The 18,506-nt window shown below is 47.6% G+C and overlaps 1 protein-coding gene across 2 annotated transcripts in view; it reads left to right on the forward strand.

Annotated features, from left to right (window-relative positions):
• The window catches only part of SLCO2B1 (solute carrier organic anion transporter family member 2B1), a 141,639-nt gene that overhangs the window by 22,173 nt on the left and 100,960 nt on the right, over positions 1 to 18,506 (forward strand). Inside the window, exon 1 of one of the 2 annotated variants that reach the window (XM_053306556.1) lies at positions 17,388 to 17,513. The exons of the other annotated variant lie outside the window; for it this stretch is intronic. The gene's annotated coding sequence lies outside the window, so the exon portion shown is untranslated. Of the gene's footprint in view, positions 1 to 17,387; positions 17,514 to 18,506 lie in introns of those variants that run through there. 2 annotated transcript variants of the gene reach the window in all.

Here is an 18,506-nt window from a genome sequence, read left to right on the forward strand (position 1 = left end):
TATTTAGCTCAGTATTGTCTTCACAGACTGGCAGCGGCTTCTCCAAGGTGGCAGGCAGGAAACTCTCATAGGAACATAGGAAGCTGCCATATACTGAGTCAGACCATTGGTCTATTTAGCTCAGTATTGTCTTCACAGACTGGCAGCGGTTTCTCCAAGGTTGCAGGCAGGAGTCTCTCTCAGCCCTATCTTGGAGCTGCTGCCAGGGAGGGAACTTGGAACCTAGATGCTTTTCCCAGAGCGGCTCCATTCCCTGAGAGGAATCTCTTCCAGTGCTCACACATCAAGTCTCCCATTCATATGCAACCAGGGTGGACCTTGCTTAGCTAAGGGGACAAGTCATGCTTGCTACCACCAGACCAGCTCTTCTCTCCTTTAAGTTAAGTTAAGCAGCCCTGCCTTAAATGGAGTCAAACCATTGATCATCCTAGCCCAGTAATCTATTATGCCAGGAATAGCAGTCCAAGGTGTGTGTCAGAGATACCTCCCAGAAATATTTTGGTTGAAAATGCCAGGCATTGAAGCTGGGATGTTCTGCATGTAAAGCATGTGCTCTGCCACTGAGATATTGTCCATTCGCAAAGTTTCCCATTTGAGCAAAGACTTTTCCTCCACCTCCAAGTCAGAATTGATTGGTGGCTAATGCATTTTGCCATTTCCTGTCATTAGGGTTGCCAACTAGGGACTTGGAGCACATGTGACTACTTCGGGGACCAAACAACTTCTGCTTGTGCGGTGGTGTCAGGTTCTGGGGAGCAGCTGGCTGGCACACTTTGTTGGCTCAGAACACTTTGCTCTCATGAGCAGCGTCTCTTCCTCTGTCTCCTTCCGCTTCCTACTGACCATCCATCCTGTGGCGCAGTGGTAAAACTGCCGCCCTGTAACCAGAAGGTTACAAGTTCGATCCTGACCAGGGGCTCAAGGTTGACTCAGCCTTCCATCCTTCCGAGGTCGGTAAAATGAGTACCCAGAATGTTGGGGGCAATATGCTAAATAATTGTAAACTGCTTAGAGAGCTCCAGCTATAAAGTGGTATATAAATGTAAGTGCTATTGCTATTGCTATTGCTGTGTGGAAGCCAGAGGGGAGGTTCTGCTTCAGGGGCAGGTTGTAGAATGGATAGGTGGGTCAGGCAGGTACAGCTTGCTTCCTTCCTGTGATGGTGATGAGGTTAGCAGTTAGCTAACTAGCTTTTCTCAATTAATGGTTACCCCTGCTGAGTAAAAGGCACCTTTAAAAGGTGAATCTCTTCTCTTTAGCATGGGGAGAGCAAACGGCCCTATCCAACCCAGCACAGCATTCCTTCAGTGGCTGATGCTGGTGTTACCGTGCATTACTTTTTTAGATTGCAAGCCCTTTAGGGACAGGGGAGCATCTTGCTATTTATTTTTCTTTGAAAACCACTGTGGAACGTTCTGTTGGAAAGGGTCTATGCATGTCTGTAGTCATAGAGAACATCAAGCGAATGGGAGAACGTGTACACTCCGCTGTGTCGGCATGCCAAGAGGCTGGCATGGTAGTTAGCAGGCTGCTAGTCTCTTAACAAGTGAGCTAATGAAAGTGGGTGTTGGTGGTGGTTTAATTACTAAAAACTGTAGGCCAGAGGAATAGATTAGGCTGAAAGGAGACTTGTCCCAGGGAACCCTGCAGACTTCCGTACTACATGAAAATTTGAGAACTTGGATTTGTCTCATGTCCAAGCCCAACATTTTAGCTACTTCTCTGTTCAGCTTCTCTAGATAAATATCAATGGCTGACATGCCCCACAGCATAACATGTGCAGTTCAGAACCATCTGTGGGACTGCAGAGCTCTAACACCAATACCCCACCTCATGGTGCTGAGCAAGTGGGCTGTTCTGCTGTAACTCACCCTTGCACGATCACAGTCAGGCTCTACTTGTATTATTTCCAATGCAAGTGGCGTGCAACCAAAGAGGAGAGCTGGTCTGGTGGTCGCAAGCATGACTTGTCCCCTTAGCTAAGCAGGGTCCACGCTGGTAGCATATGAATGGGAGACTTGATGTGTGAGCACTGGAAGACACTAGTGCCTCTGGTGGGACACTGGGACGGGGGTCCGTCCAGGATGCCCTGCACACTCACGTGGGACATCCTGGAACTTCCAGGGGCCACGCAGCTCCTGATCCCCGCAGCTCCCACTGGCTCCATGACAGAGCCAACAGTTGTGTGGACGGCTGGTCCAGCCACTTGCTCATCTGTGGGGAGAATGGGCTAAGCCCGATCTCCCTGCAAACCCCCTTACAGCGCTTCCCACTGATCGTAAGACTTGCCTCCATATGTGGCTCTTAAAACATACACCCTAACTCACAGAATACTGGCTCACTAGTCTTACTGAAATGAATTAAAATGCTTTATTCAGGTTTCAAGTGTTTTACCAAGAAAATAAAGAAAAATTAAACCAAAGAACTTAGATAAATGCATAGAAAAGAGACATTCTCAATATGACATAAGCTGCGTGCAACTATACAATTAAATCAATTCCTTTCCTCCTCCTGCTTCAGTCTTCAAGTTGAAGAGTCTCTCAAAATCTCAGAAGTTAGAGGGAGAAACAAGGAAAGGTGGGGAGAGAAAGTGGCTGTTGCTGGTGTCTGTCTTACGTTTCTTTTTTAGATTGTAAGCCCTTTGGGATAGAGAGCCATTTTGTTTGTTTGTTTGTTTGTTTGTTTATATCTATGTAAACTGCTTTGGGAACTTCTGTTAAAAAGCAGTATATACAACAAATATTTGTTGTATTCGAAGCCTCTCAAAGAAACTCTCCTTCATCCTGAAAAACTATTCATCAAACCAAAGCCAAAAGGCCTCAAAGGCCCTACAAGGGATTTTCAACATATCAGGCCTCCAGCCTTTATTCCTCAGCCAAATTACCACCACTTTTCAGGCTTTCCATTGGTTGCATTCTCTTGGCAGTCCAGCAATACTTGTATTAATTAATAAAATCAGTTCTGTATTGAGTAATGACAACTCGGGGTACTTACAAATACTGTCCCTTTTGTTCTCAAATTTTCCATTGTGGGTACACAAGCAAGCTCCAGTTAATACAAACAATGCATCAAGAAGGTTAGTTATCTGGACCCTGTGATCTTCCCATAAGGTAGCTTATGCTCATGCAGCAACGAGACAGTCAAGGTCTTCCCACTGGCATCCATTGAAACGCCCATACAGCAATGATAACCCATCCCAAAAGCAGCCTTGTTCTTACACCATCAAATTGCTAACTTGGCTTAAAAGCAAATGATGGCTCAGAATTGTCACTCTTGACTCCCGCTCCCAGCTTCTGCCTTCACCACATTGATGCTCATGCAGGTGACCTCCTCCCTTCTCCGTAGACCTCTCCAGCGGAGGCATGAAGTCGTGTGAATGACCTCACGATCTCTTGGCTGCTACACTATAGCTGACTTATGTGAGAGAGCATTTTGTTACCTTAATTTTCATCCTCCCTGCTGCCTCTGACAAGCCCTACTCCAATTATCTCTAGCAATATGCACATTTTGACAATCATCTTAAACATGAGCAGGGCAGGGGAGAGAATCAGCTAGAACGCATTCATAATGCTTTTTGATTATGAACTTGCAGGGGAAATGGGTTAATATGGTTTTGTCTGATAACTTCTCTTCTATTGTTATCTCCTCTTCTGAATTCCACAAGGCTGAGGTCATGGGAATATGTGAGGAATCAAAGCAGGCTTTGGAAATGCATTGCATCCTTTTCAGTCTTAGTTGCAGCCAAGTTGTTTCCACTTAATTTTGCTTTTTATTTCTGACTCTCAGAGGATTAAAAAATGGAAATAATTCATAGAAACATGAACCTGAAACTAATCATGCTGCTTCTGAAGAAAATGCAGTTGATTTCAATGTGACTCCCAGGTCATCTGAAAGCCACAATTCTAGCAATACCTTTATTATTATCAACTACAATGACAAAAAAAAATCATAAGTACATTTTTTAATTCTCCAGAACTCTTAATCAGACTGGATGTTAAGCAAAGAAAATAGAGTAGGGGCCAGGAGAGAGAGAACTAGACATGCTGAAACAGAAACAAAATTATATGGAGGATCAATGCCATGTGAGAATAGCCACATGACAAAACCAAAAGCAGAATGGAAGATGTATTCTGATGTGTTTGGATAAACATCTTATGAAACATGTTCACTGGACTGCCTGGAAGAGATAGGATTTTGGCAAGAAAGTATCTCTTCCAGGAAATCCAGTAAAAATATTTCTTGCAAAATACATTTATCAAAATACATCAGAATTAGGGTTACCAACATCTCCTTATTTGCAAGGGTGTCCTTATTTCAGCCCAAAATTGTCTGTCTCTTATGGGATGCCATTTGTTCCTTATTTTCAGCTAATGGGAAGAACCTATGGCTCATATCAAATCAGTTATGTTCACTAATAACAAAGTAATTAATTAGCTCCAACTCCTTTCCCTTCTCCCTCCCTACCAAAGTACTCTGCAGTTCTGGGCGCTTTCCAGATTAGACCCTGCAACGAAGTCACAGCAAATCTCTGAAGTGTGCTTCCGCACTTCCTGTGTTGTGACACCACAGCAGGGTGCCATTCATATTTCCAATGCCTTGTTTTGAATTTCATCACTGCAATATAGTGCTATAACATTGTATATCTGGGGTAAAAAAATTGCTGTTTTTCCAGGTTGTTAGTTCTTGCGAGACTGCTCCCCCTGCTGGGCGCTTTGCTATTTATATTTTGAATGTGATTTGCCTGAACTGAAGCATTTTGCTGCTGTCGAGCGGCTAATCTGGAAAGTGCCCTGGTGGGCTGCGATCTTAGGGTTCTCCACCACTACTAAAATGCTGCCCCATTCTCGTCAAATCCCTGCTCCATTGAGAACAAGAGAGCCCAGACACATCCCTGTGAGCAGCCTGGTACAAACCCGTAAAACAGAAAACTAAAACCGGAGGACCTTGAGCATAACTTCCTCTCAGACCTCAGTCCCACTCGGAAATGCCCAGCACCAAAGGCCGGCTGCCTGGAGGTGGCCTGCCTACTGGCGGCTGCACCTCTGGCTTGCCTCAGTCCTTTTAAGCCACCCTCCCCAGACCACCCCCTCACGTGGACTCTGGGGCCTGGCGGGTGCAACCGTCCTGTCGAGCTGCAGCTGGATGGGGACCAATCAGGAGCGTGGCTCAAGCTGACGGAAGGAATTCCAGCAGCCGGGCTTCTCCACCGGTCAATGCCCAAGGGAGGAGGCAGAGCCGGCTCAGCAAATCTCCCAGCTCAGGCCAGGGAGATTCAGATGGGAAAAGAGTCCCCGGCCTCTCAGCTAGCCCCGGAGACTTCCTCACTGGCTCTGGCTTGTCGCAGTCCTTTCAAACCAAACTCCCCAGACCCCAGTGTGGTGTGCTTAAAATCTAGCCTGATTAAGTGCTTTGAAAAATCTGAAAGCTTGCTTAAGATTTTATGTCACGTTGGCTGGTCCTAATAGAAGTATTAATAGAACGGTGGCTTTTCGGCTTTTTCTAATGGACCAAGATGGCTATCAGCATTTTTAATGTACTGTACTGTACTTCCAAATAAGTACCTATAGGTCTGCAGCCTAAATCTTTTAGACATAAATGAAGACATCCATCTTATAACATTGTGGAAACAGGGAATAGTGCTGATTTGGTGGTCTAAGAAAACCATCTAGACACAGAAAATAAGAAATGAGGAAGTCAGTGTTTGCTTAAGAAATCTAGCTAGCTAGCTAGCTATCAGATGCCCAGCTGAATTGGACACCCTTCCAGAGGCAACCATTGCCAACAGAACTGATGTAGAGCTAAAATATTTTGCATTTAGATTCTCAGTTCAGTATGAGGTGATCTCAAATTCTTAATTTGGAAGAACATGCTAGATTGTCTGTTGTTGATCCCTAGCATCTCTTGATGAACCATTGAAAACATGACCCTTGGTCTTTAGGTGGCAGCATTAGCAAGAGAGAGAGAGAGAGAGACAGAGAGAGAGAGAGCGAGCACACTTCTTTAAGGGTTTTCTTTTCTTTTCTTTTCTTTTAAATTCCGGAAGCATTGCTGTTCATTTCAACTCATTGTTTTCACTGTTGTCTTCAGAAACCTTCATTTTTCTGCACAGTTTGTAAAGCTCTTCCTACAGTGGTTTCATGTTGACTTTTTGTGATCTTCCCTGAAATGCTTTTTTCCCTATGAACCATCAGACAAGGTTGCACAATCTCTCCCTAAGCAGACCACCAGGGACTTTTACACACAGCAGTCTTGACTGCAGGTTTACTGGGAGGCTTTACTGTGAACCCGAAGTTGTCCCAAAACACTGACAAATATAGTGAATTTTTAAAACCCCGGATATAAATCAGGCTACACTCTAATGCGCAATGAAAAACTCGAATTATGTGTCAGCTGCTCCCCAATAACTTGCAGGGACTTAGGGGTAAATCTGGCCGATATGTGGACGCACACCCTCCCATTCTGGAGGAGATGCGGGTTAAAGGGCTTTCAAAGTCCCGTGTGAAAAACTTCCAGGCAGGTGCGGAGCCAGCCGAATGGTGGCCTGGGTCCAGCCCTGCCCGGTGGCCCCTCAAGCGACGTCCCATGAGTGTGACGTCATGCACACGGGGCGTGGCTCAGGCTCCGGAAGAGCCCAGAGGGAAGTCCCCCACCCACTCGCCGCGATGTCACATGCAAAAGGGGCACGGCCTCAGTTCCAGAGAGCCCGAGCCAGCTCTGCACTGTCATTTCAGGCAGCACTTGCTGCCTGGAAGCAGCTATTTCCCTTTCTCTCCCTTGATGGGGGGAGAGAAAGGGAAATAGAAGCTTTCAGGCAGCAAACACTGCCTGAAATGACAGCGCAGAGCTGGGTCAGGGCTTGCCGGAGCCCGGGCGGTGGGTGGAGGGAGTTAGCTCGTGGCTCTTCCGGAGCCTGATCCACGCCCCCTTGCGGACTTCAGCGATCCTTCCCATTGGCAGCCCAGGTTCTTTGAATCCATTCGCACAATGGTAGTTCTGCCCCTGCTTCCAAGGAGCAGGTCAAGAAAGAAGATAGTGAGGTCCGTGAGAAGAGCCTCTAGGGGGTTAGCGGGGAGAGTGGGCTTAGCCCGTTCTCCCCGCACACAAGCAGGGCGGCAGGATTGGCCACCCACATGACTGCCAGCTCCGTTATGGAGCCAGCAGTGGCTGGGGGGGATTGGGGGCCATGCGGACCCCGGAAGCTCCAGCATGCCCTGCGCAAGTGCGCAGGGCATGCTGGAGAAACCCCCGAGCCGGGAGGCTGCTTTTGAGCCTCCCAGTCATCAGTCTACTCGTGAGTTGCCGTGGTGCAGAGCCACGCCACAGCAACACATGAGTTAAAAAACCGGGTTTGTGGAGCACTCGCTCCCCAAACCCGGCTTAAGGGGAGGGGTAATTTGGCGGGTTAACCGCCTGGAGGCCACCGGTCTCACCTGCAAGCCGGTTCATTCTCACGGTCAGGCAAAATCAGGCTAGGCTACCCTAGCCCGATTTCGCCTGATCGTGAGAATAGCCTCATTGAGAAAGTACAATAGATGTGTGTTTGATGTCCCCATGTAAGTCCACAGGAGTTTCACCTTCAAGCACCCTGGGTGGAATGATGTGACTGCCATGTTTTCATCATTTAATTGGGGAGAACAGCAAATGCGAATTCTTTTTCCAGTGAAATGCATGTTCTGGGGATGAACTAAAGCCAACGAGGGAGCTACATTCAGCATTTTCATGTTTCTGCTTTGTACTGCTCTCAAAGCCAGTGGGAGATATTGCTGTCATGGATTGATTGGCCATTATAGCATTCTTTTTATCATCTCTTATAGAGTTGTTCTACCCTCTGTCATTCAGTAAGAGGTTTTGCCGGATATTGTGCAATGTGTCCAAACACACGTACCTTTGTGCCTCAGGATGTTTTGAGGCTAGCAAGCAGCTACATGCTTGGGAGGAATTATTCTCTGTATTCAGATAGGATTCTCCTTTTTGGCATCCTGAGACCAGGAGGGTATACAGATTAAAGAGTGGAGAATACAGGCATTCATCTTGGAGTCTTAACCTGGAGGAGTCATCTAAGATTCAAACTGGAAGCTTCCTAGTCTGTGGATTAATACTTCTTACTTACTTATAATTAATTTATGAAATTAATTGCCACAGGATGTGGTGACTGCTGCTAGCTTTGGTAGTTTCAAAGGGGGGTTAAACACAGCGATGCAAGAGAAGACTTCTTTCAGTGATTATTGGCCAGAATGACCCCAAGAACCTCCAGGTTCAGAGGCAGAGGCACCTCAGAATGCCAATTGCTGGAGAATAACCAAAAGGGAGAGGGCTGTTGCTTTCATACTCTGCTTATGAACTACCCAAAGGCATCTTGCTGACTGCTGTGGGAAGTGGAATGCTGGTCTAGATAGACCCACTGTGGTCTGATCCAGAAGGGCACTTGTGTGTGCATTTTGGTTTGTTGATTTTGCTAGGCACCCAGGTCTGAAGAGTGCAGGAAGCAGGGGCAGCCTTGTCCCCTCAGGTGCCTACATGGTTTAACCCCTCTAGGCACCCCATTAACCTGACCTGACAATAAGAGCATTCAGATCCAGCCTGGTTTCTTGTCTGGACAACTACTAGACTCCACAGGAAGATGTCGTTTTGAATACATGGCCACAGGCATGGGCAATGTGGTAACTATGGGCTGGTTAAAACTGAGCCTCATTGGGTTAGAGGCTCAGTGATGTCGTGTTTGCAATGCTTTACTATTATTATCTTGCATCTCCATTTTGACCTCTAATAAACCATTGAAATAATTGGGAAATCAACAGCTTTCTGCTTGACCAGTCCAGTGAGCCCAAAGATACGTCTACACTAAAATACCCAAAGAATTCTGGAGACTGTAGTTTGGTGAGGGGACTTGAGAACCCCCTGGCAGAACTCCATAGCCTCCATCACAGTTGCCAGAGTATCCTGGTATTGACTATTTAACCAGTTTATGGTGTAGATATGCCCAGAGAATGTTATTAGGTATGAAAGCAAATCACATGGGCCCTCTAAGCCAGGGGTCCCCAAGGTTGGGACCCCAGATGTGGTTGGACTACAGTTCCCATTGTACTCAGTCACAGTGGTCTTTGGATATTGTGGCTGGGGATGATGGGAGTTGTAGTTCAACAATATATGACAGCCCAACATCTCTGCTTTAAACCCACCAGGATGCCTGATCACGCTGTAGTATCTGCAGGCAACTAATTTGGAGAGGTAGTGTGAATGAGCAGCTCCAGGGATTAGCTGGCAGCCTCAGAGGTTTAATTTGAGATCAGCTGTGGGCAGAATCCTTCACACTGGATGAAAATGTTTTTCCAGGCTGGCTCGGAGCCATCCCTGTCATGAAGTTGGGTGGAGAGGGTCGCTTTAGATGGTGGGCTGGGGGGGGCAGCACAGCAGCCCATTCAACAGACCCTCTCATGGATGGTAGGAGCCCACCCACCCCCCGCCGCCCACTATCAGCTCGCACTGACGGCGCTCTTCCCAGCTGCCCCTGCACAGTGCTGGCACGCGGTGATACCTTGGGGAGCGGGGGGCATGATTAAGGAAGTGGCGGTGAGCAGCAGAGAAGCAGGTATGTACCTGCTCTCCATGTTAAATGGGAGGTGTAATTCTTCCATGTTAAAGGGATGTGCTGTGATTTGCTGCCTGAATCATATCCCATGCACATCCCTACCAGCTATGGCGCCAGCTGTGACCCTCCTTGGAGAAGTCAGACCTGACCTCAGTCATTCATGCTTTGGTGATGTCCAGATTGGACATCTACAATGTGCTCCACATGAGGCCATCCTTGAAGACTATTCCGAAGCTTCAGCTGGTCCAGAACACTGCTGCAAGGATGTTCATGGGCACAAGTCACTTCATGAGTGTCCCACCCATCCTGCGGCAGCTTCCTTGGTTATTAGTCTGTTTCTGGGCTAGAATCAAGGTGCTGGTCTACACAGCTTGGGGCCGGGGTATGAGTTGGGCTGCATTCACCCATATGACCCAGCCAGGGCCCTCCACTCAGCATCTCAGCCCTGCTCATGGCCCCACCATTAACGGAGATCCAATTAGTGGGGACTAGGGGCAGGACCTTTTGGGTTGTGGCCCCTCAGTTTTGGAATGAAGAGCTTCACCATGCTCCCTCCCTCCGTGGTTTTAAAAAACAATTAAAAACACATCTGTTTAAAGGAGCTTTAAAATGTTTTATCTGTTGCTTACATCTGGTAGGTCTTTTAGTTCTCCGTTTTTAGCTTATTAATAGCTTTTAATTTGAAACTTTTTAAAATTGTAATTTTAAATGTGGTTTTAGCCTGGTCTTATAACTTGTTTCACTTTATTAATCTTTTACTTTACATTGTATCTATTTTATTAATGTTGTGAGCCACTCTGAGCAATAGTGTACTGGAGGGGAAGGGTATAAATATTATTATTAATAATAATAAATAGTTCAACAACAGCTGGAGTACCCCTGGTTGGGGACCCCTGCTCTTCCACAGAGCACAGTGGGTCAGCTACAGATGGGAACGTTGTTTTAATAGAGGGAGGGAGGAGCAAGCACCTTTTGGTGCTCCACTTCTGGCCGCAAAATATCATGGGCTGGCACCACAGTGGCAACTGTGTCGACTCACCATCTGGAAGTCTTGGCATTAAGTTTGGCTAGAGCGGAGCTCCCCACTTGAGGACGTTGTTACTGGCACCCCACTTCCGTGAACAGGAAGAAGTTCTGAGGTAGCCCTACAAGGCCAATTCCCTTTGTGAAGAAACAGGACTACTCACGAATGTTGTGAGATCTGCTGATTTCCAAAGATGCAAGTGGAGCATGAGGATGAGACCAGCCTCCCTGCCGCCAGTCAGCCCTTCATCTGTATGGCAGCATCAGTTCCCCTAAAAGCATGCCCCGCCCATCTCCTCCTTCCAGCTAGTTGCAAAACGTGGGCCTGTTTCTTCCTTGCCAGCTGCACTGCATCTGTCAAACCACTTCCCCCCCCCCCAACTCTGCCATGCCAAAAACAACATGTGGGCTGCGGATAATGCCTTGCACGATCAGCCCTCTTTCATAACAATCTTATAGCTCTCAGTGACCATTGCACAAATATCACAAGCATGAGCTGCTTGGAGCTCATTGTCCATTAACAAGCAATTTATACACAGAAGATATTCATTCATTCATTCATTCATTCATTACATTTATAAACTGCCCCATCCAGAGGCTCTGGGAGGTGTACAACAACTTTTAAAAGACATAAAAACACACAATTGAAAACATAGTGCTAAAAACAATATAAATACAATTCAAAAACAATTAAAACCATTTAAGACCAATTAAAATACTTTTAGAAAACAACAACACTTTACAAGCCTTGGAAGACCAGGCCAAATAAATAGGTTTTTAGGGCTCTCTTAAAGGCCAACAGTGAGCCTAAACTGCGGATATCTGCCGGGAGTGCATTCCATAGACCAGGAGCAGCTACAGAAAAGGCCCGGTTCCGAGTCGCCACCAGACGAACCGGTGGTAACTGGAGACGGACCTCTCCAGATGACCTCAACGAGCGATGGGGATCATACCGAAGAAGATGATGGCTGTAACTGGACCTAAATTGTTCCCATGAATAGTGGCATCTCATTCATTTTGCTTCTCCCATTTCTGGGGACCCAACAGAAATGCCTTTTTCTAGGGTGACAGTAATCCCGATGTTAGGGGTAAGTGCCTGGACTGGAACTCTGTTGTGTGGAAAGAGAACTACCCAGCACTGCCAATATTGCATGGAAATATTTGAGATTCACAGCAAGATCCAAACTATGACTCAGAGTGATGAGAAAAATTATTTCCCCAAAGTTTAGGAACAAACTTCAGTCTTCCTGCTTGGATTTTGAATGCTTCAGCTGTAACTTTTTACTCTTTTTGCCGTTCTTCCCTGATGAGCCATTTCTAATACAGAGAAGCTCAGAGTCTCCTCCAGAGGCTGCGAATAAAGAACTGAACAGCGTGTTCCAGTAGAAAGCCATCGGGCATCCATCCATCCATCCTTCCACCCTGCAGACTCCTTAAGAAGGGAAGGGGAAGACTCTGTTGGTAGGAGTTGCGTTAATGCTTGGAAACAAGAAGCAAGGGAGACAGCAGGTGCCTCGTGAAGCGCTGCTAAGAGGCGAAAATTGGAAGTGTCCTGAGTGCTTTTAACCTGGAAGGGAGGGACAGGCGATGAGGCTATTCCCAAGATCAGGAGAAATCGGGCTAGAGGAGCCTAGCCCAATTTCTCCTGACTGTGAGAACCACTGGGCTCGCAGGCAGCTAACCCGCCGAAGTAACCCTCCCCTTTAACTGGGTTTGCGGAGCGAGCACTCCGCAAACCTGGTTTTTTTTGCTTGTGAGTTGCCACGGTGCGGCTCTGTGCCACAACTACTCACAAGTATACTCCCCGACTGGGAGGCTGAAAAGCAGTCTCCAGGCTCAGAGGTCTCTCCAGCATGCCCTGCACACTTGTGCAGGGCATGCTGGAGCTTCCGGGGACCGTGTGGCCCCCAAACTCCCCAGCTGCAGCCGGCTCCATGACGGAGCCAGCAGTCATGTGGGCGGCCACTGCAGCCGCCCAGAGCAGACTGCTGCTCCCCACAAACCCCCTAGAGGCTATTCACACTAATCGTATGAAGAGCCTCTCTCTGAGGCAGGTCTCATGATCAAAGAGACCCACCTGGGGAGAGTGAGCAGGGAGAGCAGGCTTAGCCCGCTCTCCCTGCACAGGAGCAGACAGTCTGCTCTGGGCGGCCAAACTGGCCGCCCACACGACTGCTGGCTCCGTCACAGAGCCGGAAGGGCTGGGGAGTTTGGGGGCTGCGAGGGCACAGGGAATGCTGGATAGACCCCCGAGCCGGGAGGCTGCTTTTCAGCCTCCTGGTTGGGGGTCTAGGCTCCCTTAGCCCGATTTTTGCAGACCGTGTGAATAGTCTCTCTGTCTTTTCTGGATCCACTTCCCTGAGCCTTGGCAGTTGTGATACAAGATTCTAATTTTGCTCCTTCTCCAGAATCCAGGGCTGCACTTCTGTCAAGCTTGTGACATTTGCCACAGTGGCTGACCGTCCTTGCAGATTTCGGTGTGAGAATGAGAGCCTTGGAATCAGGGCTAAAGATGGGTAGGATCTGGGCTCTACATGGAGACAGCATCTTCACAACAGCAATTAAAAGGACTCGGTGCCCAGCTCAGTCCAGCCCAGCCCAAGAAGGATGCTGCAAACAGAGCAGGCAGCAGACTGAAGACCGTAGGCAGGGATCCACAGTTAAGGAGAAAGTGCTTAGTATATGGCAGTAGCAAATTTGAAGTGATGGCTGAAGCCCTTTTAAAGGTAGAGTATGACTCAAGCCCTGCTGCTTCCAGTACTTGATTGGTTGCCACTGAAGCGGGCTCTGATTGGCCACTGACACAAGTGATGCTTTCTGCTGAGATAACTCTGAGAACCTTCTTACTTTGCCCCTTCATTCAACTTCCCAGGACAATGTCAGAGAGGAGACAAAGGGGAATCTTTAAACACAGGAGTGGGTGGGTGGGTGGGTAGGTAGGGGGAATGCTGTGAAGCATCCCCCCTACCCACCTCTCCTCAAGTATCCACCTCTCCTCAAGTACATGCACCTCTCCTCAAGTATCCCTGCCTAAATAGATTGCCTGGTGTGGACATCCTCCAAATGCTGATATTCCTTTTGCCGTGAATATGCCTAGTCCAGTTGATACTGAAGGGCGGGCAATTTTCAGTTCCTCCCACAGTATGCCTTGATTACAGCAGGAAGTGAGAACTTTCCCAGGAAGTTCTGTTCAGAAATCCCCTTGCATTTCTTAAAAGTGATAAAGAGCATAACAGCATCCAACATTTCTTCCCACAAGCAACTACTTTGTTTTTCTGCCATTTGATTCCTTCCCCTAACCATCTCCAGCTTTAGAGTAGGAGTCACCCTTGGCTTCCAGGCAGTTCTGAGCCAGCCTCCCTTCACTGCCACCTCTTCCTTTGCAGCAGCCACACCTGCTGCCCCTTGGCTTGGTGCCCATCCTCTGATCTCCCTCACATGCTGCTGGGCTAGGAATGAAAAGGGAGAGGAAGTGGAAGAAGAACTGCGAAAAGAGCAGCAAAGTGCTGGAGATGCCCTCTGGAGCACCTTCAGTACTCTGCTCTCTCCATCCCACATTTCCTCTTCTCTTCCTTTCCCTTTTCATACCTAGCCCAGCAGACCATGAATAAGGGAGATGGGTGTGCACCACGTCAGGCATGTGTCACCACCGTGGAGGAGGAAGCGACAGAGAAGGAGACTGAGGTGTGTGTGTGTGCTTGCTTGCTTGCCAAGTGGAGCCATGGTGGCTATTGCTGCCACCACAAGGGGCAAAAGGAGAGGCACAATAGGGTTAGGGTGCCACCCCCCCACACACACACACACACTGTGGGGGTGCATTGGAAGCACACAGAGGTCTTGGACCACCACTGCCTGCAGGGTAAAACCTTTATCATTATTGTCTTGTGTGGTTCCAAAATCCTGAAATTAACCATCCTTACATAGGAAGCTGCCTTCTCATGAGTCAGCCCCTTGGTCCATCTAGCTCAGTATTGTCTGCTTGCAGGGAGGAGTCTCTCTCAGCTCTATCTTGGAGATGCTGCCAGGGAGGGAACCTGGGACTTTCTGCATGCAAGCAGTGTGCATGAGAAACCCCAGGTGGTCCAGCCACCCATGCTTTTGCTGGCATCCTCCATTCATTCATGCATTGCCATGTATGGCTGTGGTGAATACACTACAATCTCTGATTTGCCCTGCTGCATGTAAACAGATCAAAAGCTGAAGTGAGACCAAGTTATCCGAGAATAAAGGGCTGGATGACTAGGCTGCCTTATACTTCTGGCTTCACTTAAGTCCTTCCAGGTTTCTGTGTATTGCTTGTTGGCCAGGGTCTATCTTGACCCCTAGGACAGAGTGGCAAAAAATCTGTCTATTGACATAAAACACGAGGAGAGCTAAGGTGACTACGGACCCAGGGCTGCACAACTTTGGCCCTCCAGCTGTTTTTGGATGACAGCTCCCAAAATCCCCAGATACAGTGGCCAATAGTCCGGGATTAGGTGACCTGAAGGCCAGCATCTGCAGGAGGGCTGAAGTTGTGCAGCCCTGCTACAGGATGACTAGAAAAAAACAGTCAATTTTAACATCTTTAACAGCAGCTAGGTGTGTGGAAATCAGCAGGTGAAACTTTTTGCATGTGGAAATAAGGCCTCCACCACAAGTCCATTGGCCATCTCACCAAGGGGAAGTGTCTTTGGTCCCTGCTCAGTACCCTGAGAACCCACTGCCCTCCCCAGGCTCCAGAAAGGGGTCCCTCTCACATGCCCACCAACCTTTCATGGGTGCAGGCGGGGCACACTTGTAATAATCTTATTCTCATACCAAGAGTCACTGCCGAATTCCTCACCTCACCCCATGCCATGTGAATTGCCGAAGACTACTCTTTCTGCTGAAATTCACTGATTCTGCAGTGCCTCTTCTGCTCTGCTTTCAAAGCCAAGATGATGTCTGTCCATTCTGTTAAAGATATGCTGGGAAAAGCACAATTACTCTCCAATCTGTTGTCAAGAGTTCAAAACTAACCTCAGTAGCACATGAAATGGTAGTTGTGCACTGCAGCACCTTCAAGTTCATGTGTGTACAGAAAGCTTTATAGGGTTCCAAAGAATAATGCTGATGAAAAAGAAAGAACCCATGTATACAATCTACTCCTCAATATGCACAATAATCAAATATCTTATTTAATCAGAAATGCAGGTAAGATAATAGATGTCAATAACTTGCGCTAATCTGATGACACCACTGATAGCTGAGAATGGGGATGATCTGCAAGCTCTAGTAATGTAAGTCAAGCAGCACAGTGAAAAAATGAGACCACAACTAAATATAAAGAAGACAAAACTAATGACAACGGGTACAGCAACCAGCCTCAGAATTGACAATGAAGACATTGAAGTGGTGGATAGCTTCTGCCTATTAGGATCAACCATCAACAGTAAAGGATCCAGCAGTCCAGAAATATGCCGCAGGCTAGCACTTGGTAGGATTGCAATGAAGACCTTGGAAAGGATATTTCGATGCCGGGACGTGTCTACACCTATGAAGATTAGAACAATTCAGACAATGGTTTTTCCTGTGACACTCTATGGATGCAAAAGCTGGACTTTGAAGAAGCAAGATAGAAAAATGTTGACGCTTTTGAACTTTGATGCTGGAGAAGACTTTTGAGGAGACCATGGACAGTCAGGAAAACAAACAAATGGATCCTAGAACAAATCAACCCAGAGGCACTGGGTTTCACTCAGTGGCACAAATGACCAGGCTCAAACTATCATATTTCATTATGCAAAAACCCAGCTCCCTTGAGAAGTCCATAATGCTGGGAAAAGTTGAAGGAAAGAGAAGAAGAGGATGACCAGCAGCAAGGTGGATGAACTTGATTACGACAGCAGCGAATGCACTACTGAGAGACCTTCAAGGCCAAGCTGAAGACAGATCATCCTGGAGAGAATCTATCTATGTGGTTGCTAAGAGTCGACACTTGACGGCACTTAATCAATCAATCAATAGACGATAAAACCTTCAAGTTCATGTACATGCATGGAGACATGCTAGATTTGTTTCTAGAGAATCTGGGGGACCTTGAACAATAACAACCCCCACCCCCACGACAAAAATAGGGATGGAATCAGGACAGAGATTTATTAGAGACTGGTGCCAGAAGATAGGGCTATCCAGATAAGTGGGACAGTTGGAGCATTTGCTTTCATATTTCACTGGAGACAGATAGAAGCATGTGGTGCTTCTGCCTTCTCCAAAGCTGAATGCTATCGGCTCTTTCAAATTCTCAGGCATACCAGAGGTGTGCTTGCAGGTGGAAAGGGTGTATGCGTCAGGCGCAACCACAAATTACTTTTGGCTAGTTAGGGGAAAGTGGTCTACTCCACCTCTGTGGTCCACTCGCACCACTGAGAGACCTTAAAGGCCAAGCTGAAGACCGATAATCCTGGAGAGAATCTATCTATGTGGTCGCTAAGAGTCAACACCAACTTGACGGCACTTAATCAGTAAGCCAAGCCAAAATGTGTGTATCCCTTTCTTCATGTCTAGTTGCTCTTAAAGGAAGAACTGCAGTAGCCAGTTGAAAAGCTGACAGCCCTACAGAGATTGCAGTTGTTCCTTCTCAAAGCTATTTCAGAACTGTGGTTTTGCAGAAGCCAAAGCAACCAGAACATGACTCCACCTCTCTGGGTTTGGATCCAGCCACCCCCCACCCCCACCCGCCAGCTCCAGGCCAACAAAAATGCTCAAACGTGTGCCAGGAAAAGGGTGGGAATTTGCTGTGTGTATATTTTAGGGGAGAAAAAGCAGTGCTGAGTCTCTTCCTTTCCTGAACGTCTGGGAGTTCGAGCGACTGTCCAGCCACGAGGCACACAGAAGCTGAGGCAACTGTAAGACCCTGGAAGAAGCCAGCCTGACAATCGTAAGTATCCCAGATCTTTTGCTCTCAGAGAAAGTGACTTGTTCTTCTAGTTCTTAACTTACGATTTTCCCAGAACGAGCAGATCTTGGGAAGTCTTTATAAGCTTCTCATATCCATTGACTGGACTTCCTTTCCATCTTTTCTTGGGGTGTTCAGAATGTTGAATTCTTTAACACCACATAAAGGAGAACGAGGTTTCCTGTTGGGTCTGTTCAGACTTTCTGTAAACATTTCTGCTGCTCCATCCTCTTCTTGTCTGTCCCCTCCCTGCTCCCGCATCCCTGGCTGGATTCATCCGTGCTAATAAAGCAGCTCCGTTTTCAACTTTCTCCCTCTCCTGCCTTACAGTACTCACCTGGGATGAGAGCACAGAGTGAAGCAGGAGGGTTGCCCTAGTTGAGGGAATTCCACCAAACCAGACTCTCTTCTGTGAGGTCTAACATTCATTTGCAGACCAAAGAGTTTTCTGAAAGGATAACTGGACCTCAAAGGGGCAGCTATGATGGTGTTTTCCTGCTTCTGTCTCATCACTGCAGACTAAGTATGCTATGAGGCTGCCTACTACTGAGTCAGAGCCTGGGTCCATCTGGCCCTGTATTTCCCACTCTAACAGGCAGTGGCTCTCCAGCATCCCAGACAGAGGCCTTTCCCCTTAACAACCTGTTAGCATCCCACTTGCCCTATTGTGAGGACAAGATTAGTATCAGGGTTGGCATCGTGGAGCAGCTGCCAAGGGCCTGTTGCTGGTCCCCGGGACCTGTGCCCATAGCCTTTGCATGGTGGTGGCAGAGCAGTTCTTGAGAACTGCCCCAGCTAGAAGGGGGCCCCTGGAGAGCAAGGGCCCCCGAATCCTACATCCAGCCCTGCAACGTGACGAAAAAGAATGGCTACATTTCCTATTTTGCAGACTGGGAATGACGGTGGAGAGAGCTCAACTTGCCCTGGTCCACGCCGGCAGAGAGAGACAGGACTTTGACCCAAGTCTTTCAGACT

This window comes from Hemicordylus capensis, chromosome 3, assembly GCF_027244095.1.
Source record: "Hemicordylus capensis ecotype Gifberg chromosome 3, rHemCap1.1.pri, whole genome shotgun sequence".
NCBI lineage: Eukaryota > Metazoa > Chordata > Lepidosauria > Squamata > Cordylidae > Hemicordylus > Hemicordylus capensis.